Source organism: Panthera pardus, unplaced genomic scaffold (assembly GCF_024362965.1).
Source record: "Panthera pardus isolate Hobbes unplaced genomic scaffold, ASM2436296v1 HiC_scaffold_2, whole genome shotgun sequence".
NCBI lineage: Eukaryota > Metazoa > Chordata > Mammalia > Carnivora > Felidae > Panthera > Panthera pardus.
In genome coordinates this window covers 7473034-7495504 of record NW_026526765.1, presented here as the reverse complement: position 1 = coordinate 7495504, position 22471 = coordinate 7473034, and the positions used below count along the sequence as shown (strand labels likewise).

At 45.2% G+C, this 22471-nt stretch overlaps 1 protein-coding gene, 1 long non-coding RNA gene and 1 other non-coding gene across 10 annotated transcripts in view; 1 reads left to right on the top strand and 2 right to left on the bottom strand.

Moving 5' to 3' along the window:
* Positions 1-7022: 7022 nt before the first annotated feature.
* Positions 7023-11929, bottom strand: LOC109267822 (uncharacterized). Its single transcript, XR_002080295.2, has 2 exons — positions 11528-11929; positions 7023-8962 (listed from the first exon to the last, which is right to left on the bottom strand). It is a non-coding gene; the product is annotated as an uncharacterized LOC109267822 (long non-coding RNA).
* LOC128778479 (small nucleolar RNA SNORD123) lies at positions 9062-9132 on the bottom strand. The gene has a single exon (XR_008424065.1). It is a non-coding gene; the product is annotated as a small nucleolar RNA SNORD123 (small nucleolar RNA).
* Positions 11930-12048: 119 nt separating the features above from the next.
* SEMA5A (semaphorin 5A) overlaps positions 12049-22471 on the top strand; it is a 477458-nt gene continuing 467035 nt past the window's right edge. For 4 of the 8 annotated variants that reach the window (XM_053906877.1, XM_019450800.2, XM_019450802.2 and 1 more), the window contains exon 1: positions 12049-12479. The gene's annotated coding sequence lies outside the window, so the exon portion shown is untranslated. Of the gene's footprint in view, positions 12480-12572; positions 12747-22471 lie in introns of those variants that run through there. The other 4 variants (XM_019450803.2, XM_053906876.1, XM_019450805.2 and 1 more) reach the window with 2 other exon arrangements.

The window sequence follows — 22471 nt, the reverse complement described above, 5'->3', positions numbered from 1 at the left end:
TCTCCTGGGGCAGGGAAAGGTGAAATAAATATTGTAGCTCTCATACTGGCATAATTAAATAATCATGTCTGTGCTGGTTGAGCTCGTTGAAGTAAGGATAGAAGGGAAGTAAACAGTGGTCAAAATGGCCTTTCTTGGTGCTACTCAGTGGGAAATTTTCTCCCAGTTGCTATCCCTTTGATGATGCACAAAGCTGGAAAATCTGATCTTAGCAGAAGAGAAGAGGTGTGTGTGTGTGTGTGTGTGTGTGGTGTGTGTGTGTGAGTGAGAGAGAGAAAGGGAGAGACCGACAGACAGACAAAAGAGAGATCCCCATAAGATTGGCCATCTCTAGAGGAATAAACTTGGCAACATTTTACAGAAGATATTACAGAGAAGCAAAACGTCTTATAGAAATCTATTGGTGAAAGTTGATATTTTAGCGAATCTTTAAGCAAGACAAGCAAATATTAAGAATGTTCTGTGAAAGCATAAGATTCTGAACAGGAAAACATATCTCTTAATACAGCTTAATATGGAATGAGTTGCTATATAGAGTACTTGGGACAAGAGCCATAGCATAGACACGGATCGGAAAACACAACTGGGCCCTTAAGTCTTTGTTCTCTTGGATCATTTCTTTCTCAGGAATATCAGAACATTTCTGCTTTAAAGACAGGTGAGCTTTTGTGCTGACAATAACCTGAGGTTAATGCTTGTTAAGTACCTGTGTATCAGACTCATCTCGGGAGCTTTTTCAAAATCATAGGTTTGCACACATCCCCTAGAGACTGATCACTAGGTGCAGGGTCAGCCTAGGCTTGTGTGTGTGAGAAAACTCCCCAAATATTCCTGATTAGTCACATCAGTTAAGGGTCGTGATGACCAGCTCTGTCCAGAGAAGGTACTGGAAGATTAACATCAAATTCCATTGTATAGTTATTCAAGTTTACTGTGTCGAAACTTGCATAAGGAGATTGGTACAGGAAAGAGAATACAGAATTTGGAGTCAGACACTTCTGGGTTCCTCTGATTATTAGTTTGCAAGCTGCTTCCTAGAGGCATGTTCTCTCTGAACCGCATTTTCAAACTGAAATGAACACAGCAGTGCCCCCTTTTCCCCACGGTTGTCTCCCGAACTTCCTGTGTCACTCTACCTCATTCACTAAAGATTCCTCTTAGTGACTTTGATCTCTATATTCATCACACATCCAAGAGGCTGGCTTTCTTCCATGACCCACCTGCCCTCCTACAATAACCTGCCACAGCCATAAACTTCTCCAGCTCTGGTCCCATTGTCATGGACAAATCTTGGACCACTGCACCTCCTTAACCTACCCTCCCCCCATAACAACTTCTGGGGATCCTTCTCCAGGCTCCCAGTGCAATGATTCCTTGACCTCATCTTATTCTCCAGTCCACTGACACCATCTCTATTTTTGTCCCCATGTCCTTTTACTTAGCTTACACTGTATGACTACCCTTAAAGTCACTTCTTTGCGAACATCCTCAGCCTTCCTGCTTCTCTCTTTTTCCGTTGCCTGGGGAAACCATCTCCTGGTGGGACCCAATCTTTGGCTTTCTCTGCACCAGCGCGTGAGCTGCTGAACTTTGCTGGAGAAAATCCCAGCATGTGGATGGAGCTCATTTGAGGATGATGACCACAGGACTCAGCTGGTCATTCAATGTAGCATGGAGATTCCAATAAGTTTGTTTTCTCGATTTCCGAGACGTTGGCTTCATAACTTCCCTTCTCTTCTCTTCTCAACGCTGACGCCCTCTCCCTACTCCTCATGTGAATCTGACCTTATACATCGTTCGGAAAAACAAAAGTTCTTAGAGGGACAGGCATTCCTCTGCACGAACAAAACTTCCATCTCTGCATGGTCCTCTTTCCCAGGACAATGCTGAGACAACCCCTATTCTCTCCAAACACAAATTCTACTGCCTCTTATCTTTCCGAGGCCTTTGTTCCTACAATCACCTTCTTTCTCTAGTACACCGTCAATTTTTTTGTCCACGAAGGTATTTCAGTCAATGTATAAATATGCTTGAAATGACCCACTTTTAAAAATAGCCCTGTGTGCTCATGTCCCTCCAGCTGCTACCAGTTCCTTTGTTCTTCTTCAGGACAAAACTGCTCTAATGAGCTTTCTTTTGCCTACTGTCTCTACTTCCTTACTTCCCATCCCATTAAACTTTTTTATTGAATTATGAAATCTTATGAGCATACGGGAAAGGATAATAATCTAATGAACACCCACTGAACCGACTCTATCCAACCTTAACCTTGTTCAATATTTGCTTCATACCTTATTTCTTTTTTCATGGAAAACAGAAGCACAGATAAAGTTGGCAACCCTTATCTTCCCATGATCTCCCTCCCATCTGCCCAGGAATAAACAACCTGAATTTAGTGTCCATCAGTTCTGTGTGCTATTTCACTGCTGTGTACTTATCCATACATTACACAGATACGATTTATTTTTGTTTTAATATTTTATACAAACTGGCAGTATACTACATATCCTCTGCAACTTTGCTAACTGGGCTATATGGAGTGTCCATTTTCAACGTTACAAGAGCGGCCAAAATGCCTTCCCAAGTGATCGTACCATTTTCTACCTCTATAGCTTCCCTGACCAGTATGTGATGACAGCTGGTATTGCCAGACTTTTTCACTGCTGTCAGTCTGATTGGTATGACATGGCACCACCTTCTTTTAATTACATTTCTAGCACGATTAGGGAGGTTTTATTCTATTCTTCTGTTTATTGGCCATCGAGGAAGCTTCCTGCTTCGTTTGCACAGTTTCCTCTCATTTCCTCCTTCTCCAGTGGATTGGTAGGACTTTGAAAACATATTCTGTCTGCCATCTTTTGTCATTTGTATGCACGGAAATTTCTGCCAGCTATGGCTTGCGCTTAAGTTGTATTTCATCACATGGAAGTTCTAAACTTTAATGTTGTTTGCTATATTGATTTTTTTTCGTTTCTGCGTGGCTGTTCTTTGTATCTTATTTTGAGAACTGCTTCCCCACCCAGAGGTCATACAGATAGCTTCTTATACATTTTCCTAAATGTTTTGATGTTTTGTTTCTCGTGTTGGCTTTAATCTACTTTGAAGTTATTTCTGTAAATGGCTTAAGGTGGGTATCTGGTTCGGTGTTTTTACATCACGGTCCTCAACTGTCTTAGACTCATTTATTGAGTGGCACCTCTCCCCAGTGGGCCCCTTTGTAACATATCAAAGATAGCATATAGGTGGGTCTGTTCACGGGCCCTCTGTTACATTGCTCACTTCGTCCCCATGCCAATATCTCAATGCCTCAATTTCTGTAGCTTTATGAACAATATTGATTACCTTCCTTGTTCATTTTCTGCAGAAATTATTTTTTTAAGTTTATTTATTTTAAAATTTATTTTGAGAGAGAAAGAGAGGGAGAGAGAGAGAGAGGGAGAGAAGAGAGGGAGAGGGAGAGAGAGGGAGAGAGAGAACACATATGAGAGGGGAAGGGGCAGAGAGAGAGGGAGAGAGAGAATCCCAAGCAGACTCTGTGCTGCCAGTGCAAAGCCCAATGTGGGGCTCGAACTCACGAACCATGAGATCATGACCTGAGCTGATATCAAGAGTTGGACACTTAACCGATTGAGCCACCCTGACACCCCTGCAGAAATTCTTTAATCACTCTTAGACATTTGCCTTTGCTCTGCTTACCACTGTTAGGGTCTACTTGAGTTCCATGTAGCCAGTTGAAATTTTGATTGGATCTCCATTGTATTTATGGATGAATTTGGGGAGCGTGGATATTTCTGAATGAATAGTTCATATTCAAGACATTATAAATACTGAATCACTCCACACAGATATGGGATAGCATCAATTTATTTTGATACTTTTGAAGATCTTATTTTTTTCTTTAAGATATTTAAACTTAATTTTATAGGTTTTCACAGAGGTCCAACATACCTCTTGCCAAAATTACTTAGGTAACATACCGATTTTTTTTTTTGTTAATGTTAATTTTTCTATATTATATTTTCTTATCTTGGCTTCTGGTTTATGGGAGCCAAATGGATTTATACATGGAGATTTTTTTGTAGCAAATTTGCAGACTTTCTCTCTATTCTAATTACTTATCTGTAGATGTTCTTAAGTGGCTTCGCTGGAGACAATTCTATTGTTTGAGATTAAGTTTGTTTCTTCCTTTACAATCATGGTTTCAGTGTCACATGGGAGGATAGAAATGTGCTTGCTTGTCTTGGATTTCTTTTCAACTGAACGTCTCCAGCTTCTCGTGATTAAATGTCAAGTTTTTTTGTGGATTCTGTTTTTGAAAGATAGTCTATCAAATTGGGCAACTTCCTTCGTATTACTAATCCAAAAGCCAAGAAGTATTTCTTAAATGACAAATGTACATTGAATTTCATAGAAGTGCATTAAGTAGCTATTGAAATGATCATATGGTTTTTCTTCTTAATTCTGAAGAGGTGATTTATATTGATATATTTTCTAATGATAAAACATCCTTGAATTGGGGGGAGTTTGGCCTATCATTTTTCCATACACTGGAATAACTTTTATAAAATAGGGATTAATTGTGCCTTGAATATTTGTAGAATCTTCCTAGAAAATCATCCATCTTGTTTATTTTACTTGCTGTTTGCTTACTGACTCAGTTTCTTTACTGGTGATAAATGTATTTGGATTTTCACTTTTTTAGTTTCCTAAAGCTAAATTTCTAGTGAATTATATACCTTGCCAGATGTTTGCTTATTTTATTGGTATTTTATTATTTTTTAAACAGCTTAGTTTTGCTGTCTTGTAACTTTGTAGTTTATCTTATTAATATGTGATATTAATAACTGTTCTTTCGCTTGCTTTGTTCCTAATGAGTTGGGCATTTGTCTTGTTAATTTCAGCACTTCTCTCCTAATACAAGTGCTCAAGGCTAAATTTCTCTGTAAATACTACTTTAGCTACATTATGTAAGTTTTAAATGTTCCATTTTCATACAACATACGAATTTTCCTGACTTCCATTACCATTTGTTTGTCACACATGCTACTGGCAATGTGGCTTAAAACTGACAAATGTAAGTTTTCTCAATTATTTTTAAATTATTAATTTGTAACCTAATCGCATGATGCAGATTATTCAAAATTCACCGAGGCTTGCTTTGTGGCCCCAGACTTGCTTAAGTTTTGTAAATCTTGCCTGAGTATTTAGTACTTCTATTAGAATAATTTTGCTAATTGCTTTTCTTAGGGTATCTAAATTCATACTATTTTTCCCCTTGGATTTATCAATTAGTGGCAGGATTGTGCTTCATCATATACATACATATATATATGTATGTATATGTGTTCTATTGTTTTTTCATTTTGTTTTTGTTAAAGTTTATTTATTCTGAGAGAGACAGACAGAGGGGGAGAGAGAAAGGGCGAGAATCCCAAGCAGGCTCTGCACTGTCAGCACAGACCTTATGTGGGCTCGATCTCATAAACCTGGGAGATCATGACATGAGTTGAAATAGAGTCAGGTGCTTAACTGACTGAGCTACCCAGGTGTCCCTACCTTTTATATTTTGAAGCCATTTTGTTAGTTGCATACATATTTGTATTTCCTAATGAGCTGAATTTTTTTCAATGATGAATATTTTTACTGAAAAAGAATTTTGTTTTAGAATCCAGTTTTCTGATATTGGGATTTGTAAACTAGTTTTATTGTGACTGATATTTGCCTGATGTATTTTTTCCCATCGTATTTCTCTGCATTCTGCTATAATGCAATGTTACGAGGTTACCAATTTCTACTAGTTCTTTCCACTCTGCAATTTTTTTTCCATTTCTGTCTTCCTTCTCTTTCCAGCCTTTTACTGGATTGATCAAATTCCCTTATTTCATCTTTTTTCCTCTCTACTGTTTAATAAGATTGTACCCATTGCTGTTCTTCTGCAATTACTATTACTCTCCCTGGCATTTTAACAAGTGTGTTTGAGTTAAATTCTAAAGTTAATATTTCCACTCTTCCCTGGATCTCACTCTCTTCCCGAATGACCCCGTTTCTCTTTAAGTCACTAATCATCCTTTAAATGTCAGCTCAAATGCCATTTTGTTGATGATGCTTGTCCTGAAAGGACAGGGATCTTCTCGGTTTCTCTCTATTCTGTTCCTAATGTGGAGCCATATGCTGGGCACATGCTATGCAACAATCCTGGTTGAAAGAGGGAAAGCAAAGAATGAGGGAGGGGAGGAGGGAGGACAGCAGGGACCCGATAAATCCAGAACAGAAACAATGCTGGATAGACAAAAGGGAAAGTTATTTCTTTCTCATGTTATGGTTTGGAGCTAGGCTATTCTAGGCTGACATGGGGGTTCCATAGGGTCACCAGGCATTTAGGCTCTATTTTTTAGCTCTACTCTCTTTGTCTCATGGTTTGTATCATCAAGGTTACCTTACAGTCCAGGATGGTGGCTAGAACTTCAGCTACCACAATCAAGCTCCAGGCAGAAATCCCCATGGAGAGGGAAAGGCACGAAAAATCACGGTGTTCATCGTTGGCCCCTTTTATGAAGCCATACTTGGAGCTGCACCCACTTACATCTTATTTGTCACAGCTAAGTTCCATGGTCTCACCTAGCTCCAGGGATTTCTTTTTTAAGCTGGGCAGTTTGCAATTCAAATAAAATCAAGGAAGTCTCTGTTATTAAGGACCATTTGGATTGCTGTTTGAAGATGGTCACTGAGGTGTGCACTATAGACTGAGAGCCGCAGGGAGACCAGTATGAGGTGGTGGGATTCGGGGTGAGAGAAGCTGACATTCCGAATTAAGGCGACAGCAATAGGAATGAAGGGAAGGGTCTGTAATGAGACTTGACAGATGGGCAACAGGACCCTTGACAGCTCGTCTTCCCACTGATTTGCTGCAGGATTCAGGAGACGCTTTGCCCATTGGTTTAATTTCACTTAGTAGATACTCTTTTCATTGAACTCAAGGTCATTATGAGTTAATCTCCTCATTGAATGATGGATAAAGAGGCAGACCAATTTGTATTTTATTCCTAAATCTATGTAGGACTAACATTATTTTTGAAAATATATTTCCAAAGGGACTTAGTTCCCCCCAAAGCTCTATTTCCAAAGACAGAGGAATAAAAAGAACATGGATTCCAGCATAGCAATTATTTGCTTGTAGACACGAGATACATACAAGGCCCAATGTCAGAAAATACCACTTAGGAAACCATACGGATGCTTATTTCCATGCTATAAACCATCTGTATTTCCTCTAGGTATTCCAAAAATCTTTAAAAAAAAAAATTTTTTTTTTTAACGTTTATTTAGTTTTGAGACAGAGAGAGACACAGCATGAACGGGGGAGGGGCAGAGAGAGAGGGAGACACAGAATCGGAAGCAAGCTCCAGGCCCTGAGCCATCAGCCTGGAGCCCGACGCGGGGCTCGAACTTGCGGACCGCGAGATCGTGACCTGAGCTGAAGTCGGACGCTTAACCGACTGAGCCACCCAGGCGCCCCCCCAAAAATCTTTTAAACCCAGCTTTTTCCTTCTCCCCATACTATACTTATTAAAAAAAAATGACTTCAGGTGTTTTGAGCATGGATATTTTTTACTTTTTCTTTTCTTTTCTTTTTTTTTTTTTGTACGGAAATTGGGTTGGTAGAAATTCAACCATAAAGAAAAGGCAAAAATACTTCCAGATCTCTAATCTACTTTGGTCCTCTGGATACACAGAAGTAAAAGCAAAAGTTTTACTAAAGTAATATGCAGTGTCTTTTGTTACCAGGCCCTTCCTGGAAGCAAGATGAATTACTAAACTTTTCTGAGTGAAAACTAAGTGAGCACTTCTCGTTGAACGTAGGCTCGGGCTGTTGTATCCTTCAGTTTTTGCAGTGGCTCTTAGCAGGTGGGCTTTAAGTAGGCTGCCTCCCTGAATGTAGCCATGAGGTGTTTTTCACCTGTGGAATTAATTCCAGGGCGTTCCCAGAGAAGAACTCACCTGGGTCGTGTGAAGGTCAAGCTGTGCTGGGTCAACCTCCACCGCCCAGGTGCCAGGGGCAAAGCATGTTTCTCTGACCAGACAAGGGAAGCTCAGGGCAGGCTCTGGATGGACTTGGGTGGAAACTTAGAGAAATGGAGAGGATGAGTGTCCAGGGCACAGACTGGCAGAGGGCTGAGAGCAGGTGCCCACAGAGAGGATCCAGTCCTTCTATGCAAGGTCCAGGCACCTGCCCCTTGTACGGTGGCCACGTATGCTCCTTCTCACATGTGCCAGACATATTTTCTTTCTATTGCGTCCTGGTTTCCGGGCTGCGGTTCTTGAATAAAACTGGTCTGCTTACAGGGGAGCGGGCTGCTACATAAAGGGCGGTGGTGAGCCTTTCTTGGGTAAAAGAACCCTAAAGAGTTTCTGGTGAAACTCCAGGGACTTGAGTAGGGGCTGAGGGCACCCTAAGCTCTGCCGACCCGGAGATGCCTCACCTCTCAAAACTTAAGTCTGCATCACCTGTAGCCATAATCACGGGTCTTTACATACATGAACAACAAAGAGCACTAGGCAATCCTAGGGTGGCATAAAATGGCCTATCTTTTCACCAAAATGTGGCCATCTGCAAACAAAGAAACACTGATGGGGTTGACCAGATGATCCAGCAGTTCAATGAATCCTTAAAAACCATGGATCTAAAAGAAAGAAGACCGGGGTGCAAGAACACTGTGGCTGAGGATTGTGGTATGTTGTCCCTGGCTCCTCTGTAGGAAAAGCCAGTGACGATGCAGACGCCTGGAGACCACGATTTCTGGACGGAGGTTTTTCATGACATTCATACTATCTCATCGCGGCGTAAAGATCACAAATATCCAGGTTTCCCTTTGAGGGCGTTCCTGACCTACGGCCACATCTTCGCCTCTTCTGGGTGGCGATCTGGGCTCCGCTCCACAGAGGAGGCAGGGCAGCGACGTGGCTGGAATTCAGTCGGAAGGGAGAGACACAAAGAGGAGACAACACTGGTTACTTATTTCAGAGACGTAAGAGATCCCCCACATCTCCACACAGAAATTAAGGTGAATCAGGAAATGGATGGCGTTTTTCAAGTCACATGAAATCAGCGCCCCACGGTTCATCATTTTCACCAAGTGTTGGGCTAGGTTTCTCATATATTTTTTTTTTTTATTTACATTATGTGCATGGCTCATCAAAATCAGTCCAAGGAGAGCTCTCATTTTATCCTGAAAAGAAGAGAACTAAACAGTTTTGTTTTGAAATTATCACCTCTAGCTTTACGGTGCGATGAGAAGCAGCTTCATGTAGGTAGTTCTTCAATGAGGAATGACTTCTCAAAGAAAGAAAAAAAAAAAACCTCAGAAATTTCATTTGGAAAAAGGAAACATCTGTGGATTCTTTAAAATAATTTTCTTTGTGAAGAGCCTACTTCTGGAGCGCCTGGGTGGCTCAGTCGGTTGAGCGTCCGGCTCTTGGTTTCTGCCCTGGTCATGATCTCACCGTTCACGAGTCTGGAGTTCATGAGTGTGGAGCCTGCTTGGAATTCTTCCTCTCTCCCTCTCTCTCTTCCCCTCCTCTGCTCTGTCTCAAAATAAACTTTAAAAAAAAAAAAAAAAAAGAGCCTACCTCTGTGCTGGACCCCCGGCGAGGGTCTCACTTTCATCGCCTCCTATCTCCTTCATGCCAACAGAGGACACACTTACCAGCACGTTGGTTTAAGCTCCAGATGAAAAGACTAGCTCAGAGAAGTAAAGGAGCTTTCCCCAGGTAACAAGGTGAAATCACCAGCAGTGTGGGTCCATTTCACTTTAAACTAAGGATGCACTATCTCATTCTTATTATTAATTTGCTTGCAATTCATTATCATGAAATATACATATTCTAACTGCTTCCTTATAGCCCATACATTGCATATAAAATCCACTCCCGCCCCACATACACATAAAGTTACATATTAAACATGATGCTATGATCCCTCCTGGGGTATGGTGTAGAAAGCTATTTTCTTCCCAGTGCTTAACTCTCTATATGCCAAGCATTTTTTTTTTAAAGTGTGCATGCCTTTAACTGTAATGACGTTGAGGCGCACTGACAAGGATTAGCTAAACACATGGGTCCTCATTTCTGCCTCCCTTTTTCCTGATGGCTGGGGGCTCTACAGGTCCCCTCACTCACTCAAAGGCTGCAAGGTCAGGCGTAAGGTAGTGTCGTCCCTCCGTTTCCGCCAACTCCCCAGGAGCAGAACAGCCAGGCTAGACCTTGCCCAGCCTCCTCCCAGGGAGGGCTCCAAGGCCCTTGTGCCACGTAGGCAGAAGAATCAATGGGAATGTTAGGAAGGAGCAAGTGTCCTGCGTGGCAAGCCCAGAAGGAAGTGTTAAGCTTTCCATTAAGTCTCCAGGAGCCAGGCAGCTGCCCTGCACCAGGCGGAGTGCCCCCAGCACAACTCAGGAAACAATCCTTCTTCAAAGAGGCCCTCCAACACTGACATTTCCTCTGGATGTCTTACAGGAAATCCGAGTGAGCCCTTGAGCACCCACAGTGAGAGAGAGAAACTGGAGATTTGGGGCTGGGTTGAGCTTCCACGGAAACCTTCAGAATTGCTTTTATGAAAAGCAATTCAGAATTATCTTTTATATAAAAAATATTTCTGGACTATAAAGACAAATCGATGTCACTTTGTATTTATTTCTATTGTCCTCCTCTTGGATCTGCGTGGCTACTGCGTGAGCCACGACGCCTCACAGCCAGGGATGTGTTCTTTGTTTTAGAGATGAGCTCACTGGCACAGTTAGGGCACACCGGGCCCTTCCGCCTCAGACAAATCCCGAGAACCAGACCCTGTAGCGGTTGCGTGAATGTGGGCCATAGGGGCATCCTATGTCACTGCAGAGGGGACAGCGGTGGGAGCATTCATGCACTTCCTTATGCAAGGGAAACTTCAAAGCCACCTTCTGAGGCATCTGAGGCCGAGATCTGGATAAACAGGGCCCAGAGATACCGTTCCCCACCCCCATCCAGAGGGAAGAGTGACCCCCGACCCCTCTGGGTTCCAGACGGAAGTTTTGCAACAAAGTATCAAATTCTAGGCGTTTTGAAAAGTACTAGGCTTTCCAGTCATGAATCTTTTCACTTTTACACTTGCTCCGCAAGGCCGAAAGATCCGACAAAAGTGCAACAAGTAACATTTGGTCCAGAATTGGACAAGTTGACTCTATCCATCCGAGGCTTTCTTTTCCGCGGGGCTCCCTGGGGACCCCCCTGACTTGCCTCCCTTGGTTGGTCGGATTTGTTCATTTCTCTAACTTCGTTCCACTGAAGTTCAGCCGAGCTAGCCGGGAGGTGCACCCTAAAATAGCTCCTCCAGGAACCCGAAGCAACCCTCGGTCTTTTAGCAGTTTCCAGCTCAGAGCACACATGTGGATGTCACACAAAACGAACAAAATCACAAACTCGGAGTCCCGGAGGCCCAGGCGGCCCCTGCCCACCCCCCCATATGGCCAGATTCGGCCGGGGGACGCGCACGTACCTGGAGATGAGGCCGGCAGGGTGGGCGCGCCACGTCTCGGGTCTCGGCCCGCGAGGTCTCCCGCCCTTTATACCTCCTCCCCCCACCCCCCCTCTGCCTCCAGGAGCCACGTCTCAGAGGCCGGATGGGGGGGCGGGGGAGCCACGGAAGGTCTCTGCGAGGCGGGGGAAAGGGAGTCACCGAAAAGTCAACGCTCGGGCGCACTCGCACCGGGGAGGAAGGAGTGGGGCCGCTGGGGTGCAGGGGGCAAGCGGGCGAGGAGGGGGTCCCGTCCCGGGAAGGGCAGCGGCGGGGGCGGGGCCCGGGGAGGTCAGGCGCGGGGTGGGGCGCTCGGGTTTCACCCGCGCGGGGAGGGGAGGAGGAGGCGCGGCGGCGGGGGCGGGGCCGGGGCGGGGCGGGGGGCGGGGCGAGGCGGCCCCGAGCTCCCGCCCCGAGCTCCCCGCCCGCGCGCCCCCGCGACTCTCTACTCGCCGGGAAGGCGGCGCCGGCGGCGGCTGCTCTCGCTGAGCCCGCTCCCGCGCAGCGTCCTCCCGCCGCGGGTGGGCTCCGCAGCCCCCTGCCGGCCGCGGCCCTCGCCTGGCGGCGGCTCCCACCCTCCGCAGGCGCGGCCCGGCCCGTGTGGCCCTTCCCGCGGGGCTCCCCTCTCCGACCCGTGGCTGCCTGGCAGAGCTGGCTCCGGCACCCAACTTTGCCTTTCCCGGTCCGTCGCCCCCGCTGAGCACGAACCTGCTCACCCCCGGCCCGGCTGCGCGCCCCGGAACCGTGCGCCCGGCGCTCAAACCGACGCCCCCAGCCCGGAGCGCAGCGAGCGGCGGGTGGGTTTGGGCAAGTGGTAACGGGGCTGAGGCGGCCGCTGCCTCGACTTCCCTCGCCGGGCACCGAAGAGGACCCTCAGAGCTGCTCGGGGCCCCAGGCGCCGGATGACTGGCAGGAGGAACGCGCCTCGCACCTGGTGAGCGACCCCCGCCCCGTCCCCGCGTGGCCGTGGCCGCAGCCCCGACCGTGCAGCGTTGCTGGCCGCGACCCGGGGGCGGCAGTGGTCGGCGGGTGGGTCGTGTGGATCTCAGGTGGGGTCGGTCTGGCAGGCGCTGGGCGGGGGATAGCCGGTGGCCGCGCGCACGGGATTAGGACGACCATCCGTGCGGGGCACCCACACTTGGGCTAGTGCACGGGCTGGAAGTTTGTGTCCCTGTCTTTGCCGAGGTCGGAGCGCGTTGAGGTAAGGAGCGGAAGCGACGCGGCGGGCGATCTGGCGTTGGCGAGGCGGGACCCCTACCCACCACCTAGGGAAGGTGCGCAGTGGGGGGCTGAGCGCGCACCCGGCGCGCGTCCGGGCTCGCGTAGTCGGGGGCGATGCGCTGGGGTCCCGGGGGCTTGGGCTTCGCAGCCCCGCCGGCTGGGGCAGATTTTTCCTGGTCGAGTTACGGGGGCTTTGCGGCGCGTGTGAGAGACCGGGAGGCCGTGGGACTTGGGCTCAACTCCGCCAAGCGCTTTGCTTAATGAGGGAGAATGAGGCTGGGGCTGCCGGGGCCCGGGAGTGCCGGATGGTTTGCAGCGCCAGGCGAGTCCCTTTCCACCGGCATTTCTTCGCGGCTCCACGGTTTCGCATCCCCTGGCTCAGGATTTCGGAGCCGGAGGTACATCTGGGCCCCGGAGGGAACTGGTCCTCCAGAGATGTGCAGGGGAACCGTCGCCAAGGAGTGGACTGGGCTCCCTCCCCGCGGCGCCCAGTGCCCGGCCTAGCGCGGTCAGATCCGGATTCCCGGGGCTTTGGCGGGAAGCGCGTCTACCTCCTCGCCCTTTTTCCTTGCTTTGTACCTGGATGCGGCGGCTCAGAGTTGGGATTTAACTTTCCTGCGCCTGCGGCGTCCCGGGGATTGCCGGCAGGGGGCGCTGAGAGCGAGCACTGGAAGAGGGAGACAGGATGCTGAGAGCAGGTACTCTGGGTGAGTGGGTGGGGGTCCTAGTCAACAAACAAGGGGACTAGGCAGATCTTGGGAGTGGAGGGTGGGGGGGAGCTGATCCTTCAACCAGAGGGAGCTGTCAGCCTTGCAAGAGAAGCGACAGGAAAGGTGGTTGCCAAACACAAGTCTAGAGAAAGGTTCCTTCCAGAGACAAACATATCCCTGCAAACTCTTCTGTCTATGCGTCTGTCTTCATTCTTGGGATTATTTACTCAAAGAAAAATAAATAATAATAATAATAATAATAATAATAATAATAATGTGTTGTCAGTATGTTTAGTACTGACAAGGTTCTGTTCCTCTGGAGGATGTTAGTTAAAATGTCAGGAGTTATGCATGGTTGTGGCATCTTGCTTTCAAGAAAAGCAATCGTATGTCACAGTTAGCTTATCGAAGCTTATCGAAAAGAGCTCTGTCATAAAGGCCAAGTTTGGAAACAGCAGATATGTTTATTCATTCCACAGTTAGTCTTTCCTAAGTAGACACAGAAAGAAAAGAACAGTCTTTACTAGGCAAGACTTGTCACATGTAATTAGGATTAAGTTAATTGCTAATTGTGCCAATTTTATAGTTGAAGAGGGGTTAATGTTTATCATGCACCCCTTTGAGTGACCAGTTCCCAGTTTCAGTTCAGGGAGATAATACCTGGAATCGTGTATCGCCCAAATAACTTTTCTGGTCTATGCCTGTGTTTGTATCAGAGGAAACAGGGAATTTTTTTTTTTTTATCCCAACCATTTTTCATTTTGTTTTTAAAGAAAAAGCAGTCTGAAATGTAATTGTTTGGGCCACTTGGAACACAGATTTCTTTTTCCTTGAGTTTCTTTCTTGTAAAAACCTTACCACAAAATAGAAGCTCATCCACGGTGTTGAAAGTTCACACTAATCATTTGTGCGCTCATGGAACCCAGGGGTGATGAACTGGTACCTGCTTTTACATGCTTTTAGTCTATGCATACTTTCCTTAATAGGGAGAAGATGGATGGTACTAATCATTTTGTGCCTTTTAGGAATTACACTAACTTATTTGGTTGTTTTAATGGCAAACAGCTGCGAGATCCCTGCTGGGAGCAAAGACTTTGGTCTCTTGGGTGGTAAAGCTTGTTGTCTCTGTCCAAAAGCAGTTTCTGAGATGTTCAGAATTTGGTAAAAATAAACCTGCATTCTTCACTGCCGTTTCCTTTTAAAATTGTTTCTTCAGCATGTCTGGATAGAACGGAACATAGAAACTTACAGTGCAATGGCTGTTAATGTTGTCAGCTCTGGGGCCATAATGAATATATGCGCATCAGAGTAAGCTTTCACTTAAGTTTTAGAGGGTTCACAAACCTTCTGAAGACCCATCCGTGGTTTTGCAGTAAGACCTCTTGCTTGAAAGTCACTGGAAACTCTTAATTCAGGGACAGATGTTAAAACTGAAAAACTTTTCTTTGTTGTATGCTACCTCCTTGGGACTATGTTGAATGCTCTTGGTGTTGGAGAGAGCTGCTTAACTGAATCATTGCATAATTTTTATTAGCTTGATAAGTATTTTGAATGACTCCAACGTTGGTCTTTCTTTTGGGTTACAAGATCATTGAGATTCAGGCTTTGGTTGTGAGAAACATACAGGAAAGTGGGAGTGGGTGAAAAAGAACTTAGCTAAATGGCCAGCCAAAGGTATAAAAGGCAGTCCATCACCTAAGCAAGTAATTATGAACTCTAGAAATAACTGAGATAAGAACATAATCTCAGAAGGTTTGCATTGCCAATCATACAGTGTGCAAGATAGAACAAATTAGTTTAGAACATGTCTGAGTCTAGGAAGGCACTTCTGTAGTAGAATTTATGTACCAGTGTTTGAGAAAAGGAGTCCTGCATCCTGCGGTAAATCCTCTATAATTCTTGATTCTAAAATTATACCAAAGTTGTATTAAAAATGCTTCTGAAATTGTTGCTATAGTTACTTAGACAAATTGCTTAGGGTATAATTATAACACCAAGGTGACAAATTTTTATGTTTAGTGTTAAATAATTTTTAAAATGTAAATTACAACATCTAACAAATTGAGTTCTGCCCAAGTGCAAAGTGTGTGGTGTGGAACCTTGTACATTTCTGCCCACCTGCATCTATTTGCAAATTGATGCAGAGAAAGTGAACTATTTTCTTGAGTCCTGAGATGAGTATATGTAAGTGCTTTGAGTTGTTTGTCCTACTTTGTGTATTGTTGTTGACAACACAGACATTTTCACATATGTTTCCCAGCAACCTTTTAAAACTGAGAAGAAGAAGCTTTGTCGAAAATTACCAGTTTTTATCACCCTGCTTGCTGCCTTGTAGAAATGATCTGCTGTAGATAGGGGGCAATCTGCTGTCTCTAATCCCTGCACCAAGTGGTAGCATCATCATGGTAAATTCGACAGCTGAGGAATAGCTCGTAGGGAAACAGTTTGAAGAAGCGGCTTTTGGTATGCTTGATAAATATATCGATATTATTTCTTTGATGAATTTGCTAGGTATTGGTTATCTGGATATATGAAATCGAATCCTAACAGCAAGACGGAGAAAAAAAAAAATTAAAGTGAGCTAGCATATACACAAGTCAACTTTTCACTTTCAACGAGCCTACCCAAAATTTGTTTTGATTTGGAATTTAAGGCAAACGGAGTAAAGCAAGCGAAAATTTGATCCAAGAGAAGATGGAGCATAAGTTGTTTATTGTAATGTACTGGTATCCACACGATTGATCTTTGCCATCTACAGGTTGTGGAGCTAAGGAAACCTGTCTCTGGATTTCAGTGTTTTGAATCCAGGTGGCTTCAAAGACCAGTTGTATTTCACCTGGGGCATGACATTTACAATAGGATTAACCCAACAGTGGGCTCAAGAAAACAATTTTTTTTTTTTGAAAGGAATTGCTGCTTTCTTTTTCTTTTCTCTCTGTTGTTGTTTTCTTTCTTTCTTTCTTTCTTTCTTTCTTTCTTTCTTTCTTTCTTTCTTTCTTTCTTTTTTTTTTGTTCAAGATAAATGGTTGCCTGGTAAGAGCAAAGATGGACATGCTCTATGTCTCTCTCCTGAGTTTTAAAATATATTGGCAGAGTACTGTTACATTTGGAAAAAGTAAAGTCATTCCCCTCTTTGCTCTCTTTTCTCCCCCACGTGTGCTAGAATTGGTTTCCTGATGAATATTGAAAACCACCGTATTCTGAAAGAGGATACATTTTTCTGGGGGTGAATATCTTTTATTTCTGGAAGGCCGTGAAGGCACTAATCTTTTATCTTCCCGTCTTTCATTCTTTACTAGTCACTGTATCTCTAGGATTGGCCATCCTGTGCCTCTGTGGGATGATGAGAAAGTATCTGTTGGAACAGTTGTATGTTATGTTGCATTTTTATGTACATTTGTGAGTAGATCACATTACTGCAATGGGTAATTCAATTACAGATATGTATGATAAATAACCAGGAGAATGACGGTATCAGAAGCCAGCTCTCCTGGAGCAATGATACTGTATTTGCTGAGATGTGAAATTAAATAAGTTCTAGGCAAGTGACAATCAGGACTGAGCAAGGACAAATTGTTCACGGGAAATAGAGCCTCTTTCAATCAGTTCAAATTCACCCAACATTTGACAACGATTTATGATGTGCCTATGCAAAGAAAAGCAGAGTCAAAAAAAGCAGGAAGAGAAATTCTGCTACACGGTTTCTGTTGAGTTGTCTGCAGAAGCATCAAATGGCTACTGCTTGGCTTAAACTTCCTGGAAGCAATGCATTCCTCCCAGACTGACTCTAGATAAAGTTCCTCACAAAGAACTTCCCTTTCTGTAACAAAACTGGAGACGGGGCACATCTGGGAGAGGGCTTCCGAAGCCACCAAGGATGCAGCTGTGCCGGCTGCCAGGACCGCACTAGCATTTTGCTGAAAGAACGCATCGGATGCCAGGGACCGGGGGGGGGGGGGGGGGGGGGGGGGGGTTGGACGTCCTGCAACCACATGGATTTTAGAATCGCAACTGGGTTCTGGGATTCCTTTTACGGGACCGAGATTTAGACCGGCTGTAAAACTCGACCGATTATAAAGCTGACAACAGTGTTTGTAACTGGTGGTACAAAGCAAAGATAATTGCTCTGGATATTAAACTCCCTTGGGCCAGCAGATGTGGTAGTTAAGCCATTGTTAATGTCCGTTGACATACAGCATGAGCTAAATAACGGATTTGCTTCTGAGCTGTCTGCTGTGTAAATTCCTGTGTGTCGTAACTGTGGACCTGACTTTAAGAAAGTTCTAGGGCAGCTGGGGAGAATAATTACTAGAAGCCCACGGTTTAATAGAGCTGCTTGCCTAATCGGGCAGGGCAGTTGGGAGAGGCGTCAGCCTTAGAGGGAGCATTCGCTGGCACTGGAGGAGTCCCAAGGGGACAGGCCCGCCTGCTGGTGCTGGAGACTGGTCTGCGGTGGTGCCCCCGGATTCCCGGCCAGAGCGGGCAGCTGGAGGGGGTGGTGTGGACAGCAGCAGTTGATGGTGGTGAAATTGTCCCTATCTGACTCAGACGGCGATAGAGGCTCTGTTGGGGGTCCCTGTGCAGAGTCGGCCAGTGGAGTACGTGGAGGGACTTGGAGATGGCCAAGCCTCCGTGCTGGGTCTGGGTCAGAACCCCACCTCTGCGTCGTGTCCTCGGAGCCTTACAGAAACAGGTGCTCCAGAAGATGAAGGGGAGGAGGAGACCGGAAGCGTGCTTGGGCATCTCTGCAAGCGTGGTGAGGGTGTTCGGTAACCAAGGTGGAGCCTCAGGAATGGTAACACTAAACACACTAGAACTAAGTTATGACTCAGAGGACAGGTCAAGGGAACAAGTCCTTGAATTTGCCTGCAGTGGTAGAACCAAGAAAGCTGGGCTCCTGCCTGCTGAGTGTGGGTCCAGGGCTGGTCAGACTGCGGCTGCTGAAGTGCAGGATGGGGTCCTTGGACCCGGGACCTGAGGGGGCACTGAATGGTCTCAGCTGGAGGAGAGATGGGCACCTGGGACTGAGAAGTTTGACTTGGCAATTAGCATGAAGACACTTTATGTGTTTGAAGATATCTGTATTAAAACATAAGAAATGGAAATTCAAAGATGTTGTTTACTTATTTAAAATAGCACTCCCGGGGCGCCTCGGTGGCTCATTCTGTTAAGCATTTTGGACTTTGGCTGAGGTCATGATTTCACGGTTCGTGAGTTCGAGTCCTGCATTGGGCTCTGTGCTAACAGCTCAGAGCCTGGAGCCTCCTTCAGATTCTGTGTTTCTGTCTGTCTCTGCCCCACCCCTGCTTGTGTTCTGTCTGTCTCTCTCAAAAATAAATAAACATTAAAAAAAAATAGCACCCCCCCCCAAAAAAAAAAAATTCCAGGAAACATGAAATCCTCGTTACGTATCTTCATACATTATAGAGAGTTCAGGAATTCTAGACTAAGTTTAGAAATATGGCAAGCTTTCTTATTTCTGAGAATAGGCCAATAAGCCTGGTCACTTAGTTGGATTTATAGATTTAATAAGCCAAAACAAATGAGTGGGTAAACAAAATGTGGTATAGCCATCCAATGGACTACTATTCGGCAATAACATGAATGGATTCTTGATATATGCTGTACTGTGTGTGAACTTCAAAACATTATGCTTAGTGAAAGAGGCCAGTCACAGAAGACCACATATCCTATGATTCAATTTGTATGAAATGTCTAGCAAATGCAAGCCTATAAAGACCGAATGCAGATTAGTGGTTGCCTGGGGCCGGGAATGGGGATTTGGGAGGGCCTGACCATGGGCAGGCCCGTCTTTTGGGGATGATGGAAATGTTCTAAAACTGGATTGTGGAGAGTCCTACAACCCTACCCTGTACATTTACTAAAACCCATTGAATTGTACACTTACAAGGAGTAAATTTTGTAGTATGTAACTTATATCTCAATAAAAGTTGTTTAAAAAGAAAAAAAGGAACTGTGACATAATCTCTACTATTTGAGTGCCTTAAACTGCGATTGGCCCAGGGCGCCTTGGGTGGCTCAGTCGGCTGAGCATCCGACTTCGGCTCAGGTCGTGATCTCGTGGTCTGTGAGTTCGAGCCCCACGTTGGGCTCTGTGCTGACAGCTCAGAGCCTGGAGCCTGCTTGGGATTCTGTGTCTCCCTCTCTCTCTCTCTGCCCCTCCCCCGCTCATGCTCTGTCTCTGTCTCAAAAATAAAATAAACATTACAAAAAAAATTAAACTGCCATCGGCCCAAACAAATCCTGCCGTTTAGTGGCAGTCCTATTCTGTGTTTCCCTGAGTTTCACAAAGGCGGGTGCCGAGGCTGGAGGATGCTGAGGTGATGGGCATTTCTTTGACGCTGAGGCTCTTCCTGGGAAGTGTGTCCGCATTGTGACCTCTTTTACGCAAATGAGCAAACCCAGGTTGTTTTGGGATGAGACCACAGAACCGAATTAAATCACTCAATTCAACTCACCAGCCAGTCTAGCTCGTGGGTGTGTTTGGTGCCCTCTGTTCCCAGTCATGCGTTAGACTGGATTGTTGTTCTGTCCGTTTTATTATGTGGCATAGCTGGGGGTGGAGGGGAGGCAGTCTTTGGAAACACAGCATCTCCTGGTCAGAGCTGCAGGGTCTGGAACTCTGGAGAACTGCTCTGCTTACAAACAGTGCTGCTTTCCTGTGGTGGGCAAAGCCTCAACGATGCTTGCTTCTGGGTCCTGGTACCTGTGCTTAGCACGGCTTTTCCTGCGGCTGGTGAGGCAGGCAACTTCTAACAGCCAGATCCAGTGGCAGGGTGCAGATTTTTTAAATGCCCAGAGCCTGAGTACTTAAAGCAGAGTGTTTTGTTTTGTTTTTTTCTCCTTTTAGAGAAGAGTCGCCGTAGCATCGCTTCTAGCTCTTTCTATCCTGCTTTGACAAGTTTTGCGGTTAAAGTGCAAGCTGAAATTAGGTTATGGGGAGAGCTACATATGAATTGCCTGTAATTTCCTTGCTCTTGGACTGTTGTCTCTGGGTGGGGGTGTGTCTTTAGCTGTTCCCTCTTGTTTATTGCAACTTCCATCTGTTTAGGGCATTAAAATCCTCTCTGCCTCCTGCCACGGGCTTCCTCGGCTCTCTCTCGGGCACCTTACTCTCTCCACACCAGTTGGTTTCCACATGGTGACTTTCCATGGGAGTGTTTACTTTGGCACAGACTGTCCGAGCTCCAGATACACCCAGGATGGCTTTTCGAGAGCTGGCTGCAGCTTGCAGGCCTCAGAGCTCATGTGCGTCTCTCCATTAGCAATAAAGTATTTTTATCCAGCCCTGTGATGTTTCCGACAAGCATTTTCTAACAACGCTTAATTTCTTCAGTCTTTGTAGTTGCAGGCAACAACTGAGATTGACCAAATTTCAAATCCTAGTGCGATAGCTTTATTGACTTCTTACCAATGTTATTTCTCATTGGCTTACCCCACATTTGCCCGCTCCCAAACTTGCAGCCTAGATGCAAATTAAGAGTAATAATTATAAAATGACTATGTTTTTCTATTACCAATCCTAAATTATTACTCATCTTTGGTGAGTGGTAAGGAATTATTTTTGAGATTACATTAGTATTTCCTTTTGCTTATTAGAGGGCAAAGGGGTGGGTGACATTTTTATTTTTGATGTCACTTTTGATGGTTTAAATTGGTCAATAACACACTGGTTACATGGGTATTTTTTAGTGGTGGTTTTCTTTCATTTTCAATGAGCTAATATTTCCCAGATTTCAAGGATAACTAGTTAGGCATTCTGTTAAACAGATTGGTTACATGATTAGAGAAATTTCCATGTTGCTAGGACTGATATTTAGTTTTGAAACCTCAGGAATAAGAAGCAATGTGATGTTCTCTTGCTTTAAGACCTCCTTTAGAGAACTGTTGATTTGTATCGGCTCTGATAGCTAGAATTGATCATAATGAAATAAGAGGAAGTGTTACGTCGGGAACTACGTGAAGACATTGTCCTCAGTGGAGAAAACACACTAGACTATTACTTTTGATGATTTTTTACTTTTTCCTAACCATTTCCTTTTCTGGAAAGCATCCAGATGTTAACATCAAATATTGATTTTAAACACTAAGACGTATAGGATCCTAACTTTACTCTGGCAGTTTGGAACCAGGAAACAGCCTGGAATGTTCACTTCCCAGCCCTGGGCTGTGTAAGGCTAATGTGCAGATACCTCCTTACCTTACTTCCTGTCCTTTTTCTGAAGTTTAAAATCGGAGGAAGTTTGCCAACCTGTGAGCAAAGGAAAACTCCTATAAAGTTTGAGCTAGGAGGTAAAGATAGGCATTTTCATGATTTAAGTTTAGTATTGCCAGGCTGTAAATAGAAAAGGAAGATGATGTTTTCAGAGCAAGGGTCCAGTGCCCAGATGTTGAACTCTGTCCAGGGTAAGGGGCGCAGATGCCCAGTGTGAGAAGGAGAATGCTGGACTCTGGTTTCTTTTCTGTTCCAACAGGGCTGTTCCTCAGATATCCTTTGATGGCTTTTTCAGTTTTCTCTTACTAATCCAGCAGCCTTTTAATTATCGTGTTCCTCCTTTACCAGAAAAGCGTTGAGCCAAGCTGAGTTCGTGACGTCTTCTAATTGACCGTATCGTTTCTAATAAGAGCCGGCTCACTCTCTTTGCCTTCCCTTCTCTGTTGCAGTGTCCATCCCGCCACGTGAAAGGGGTTTGCCAGGTTTTGTCCTGTCTGATACTGTTTGGCGTCTCCAGCACCTGACTCTTTGCCGAGGGGCTTCAGAGTTCCTGTTGATGCCCCATGACTGTGCGAGACCTGTTCTCTCACCCAGAGTCTCGTTCGTGTGGTGCTTCGCGTTGGCTCATACAGGTCGGACCTCATCTAGGTCGGTTAAGAGTGTGACAGGAATGTGATGGCTCTTAAGTCACACCCCGACATTTGCTGCACGTTGGATGGTGTTCCCAAGCTGGGAAAAACATGCAGCTCGAAGCATTTG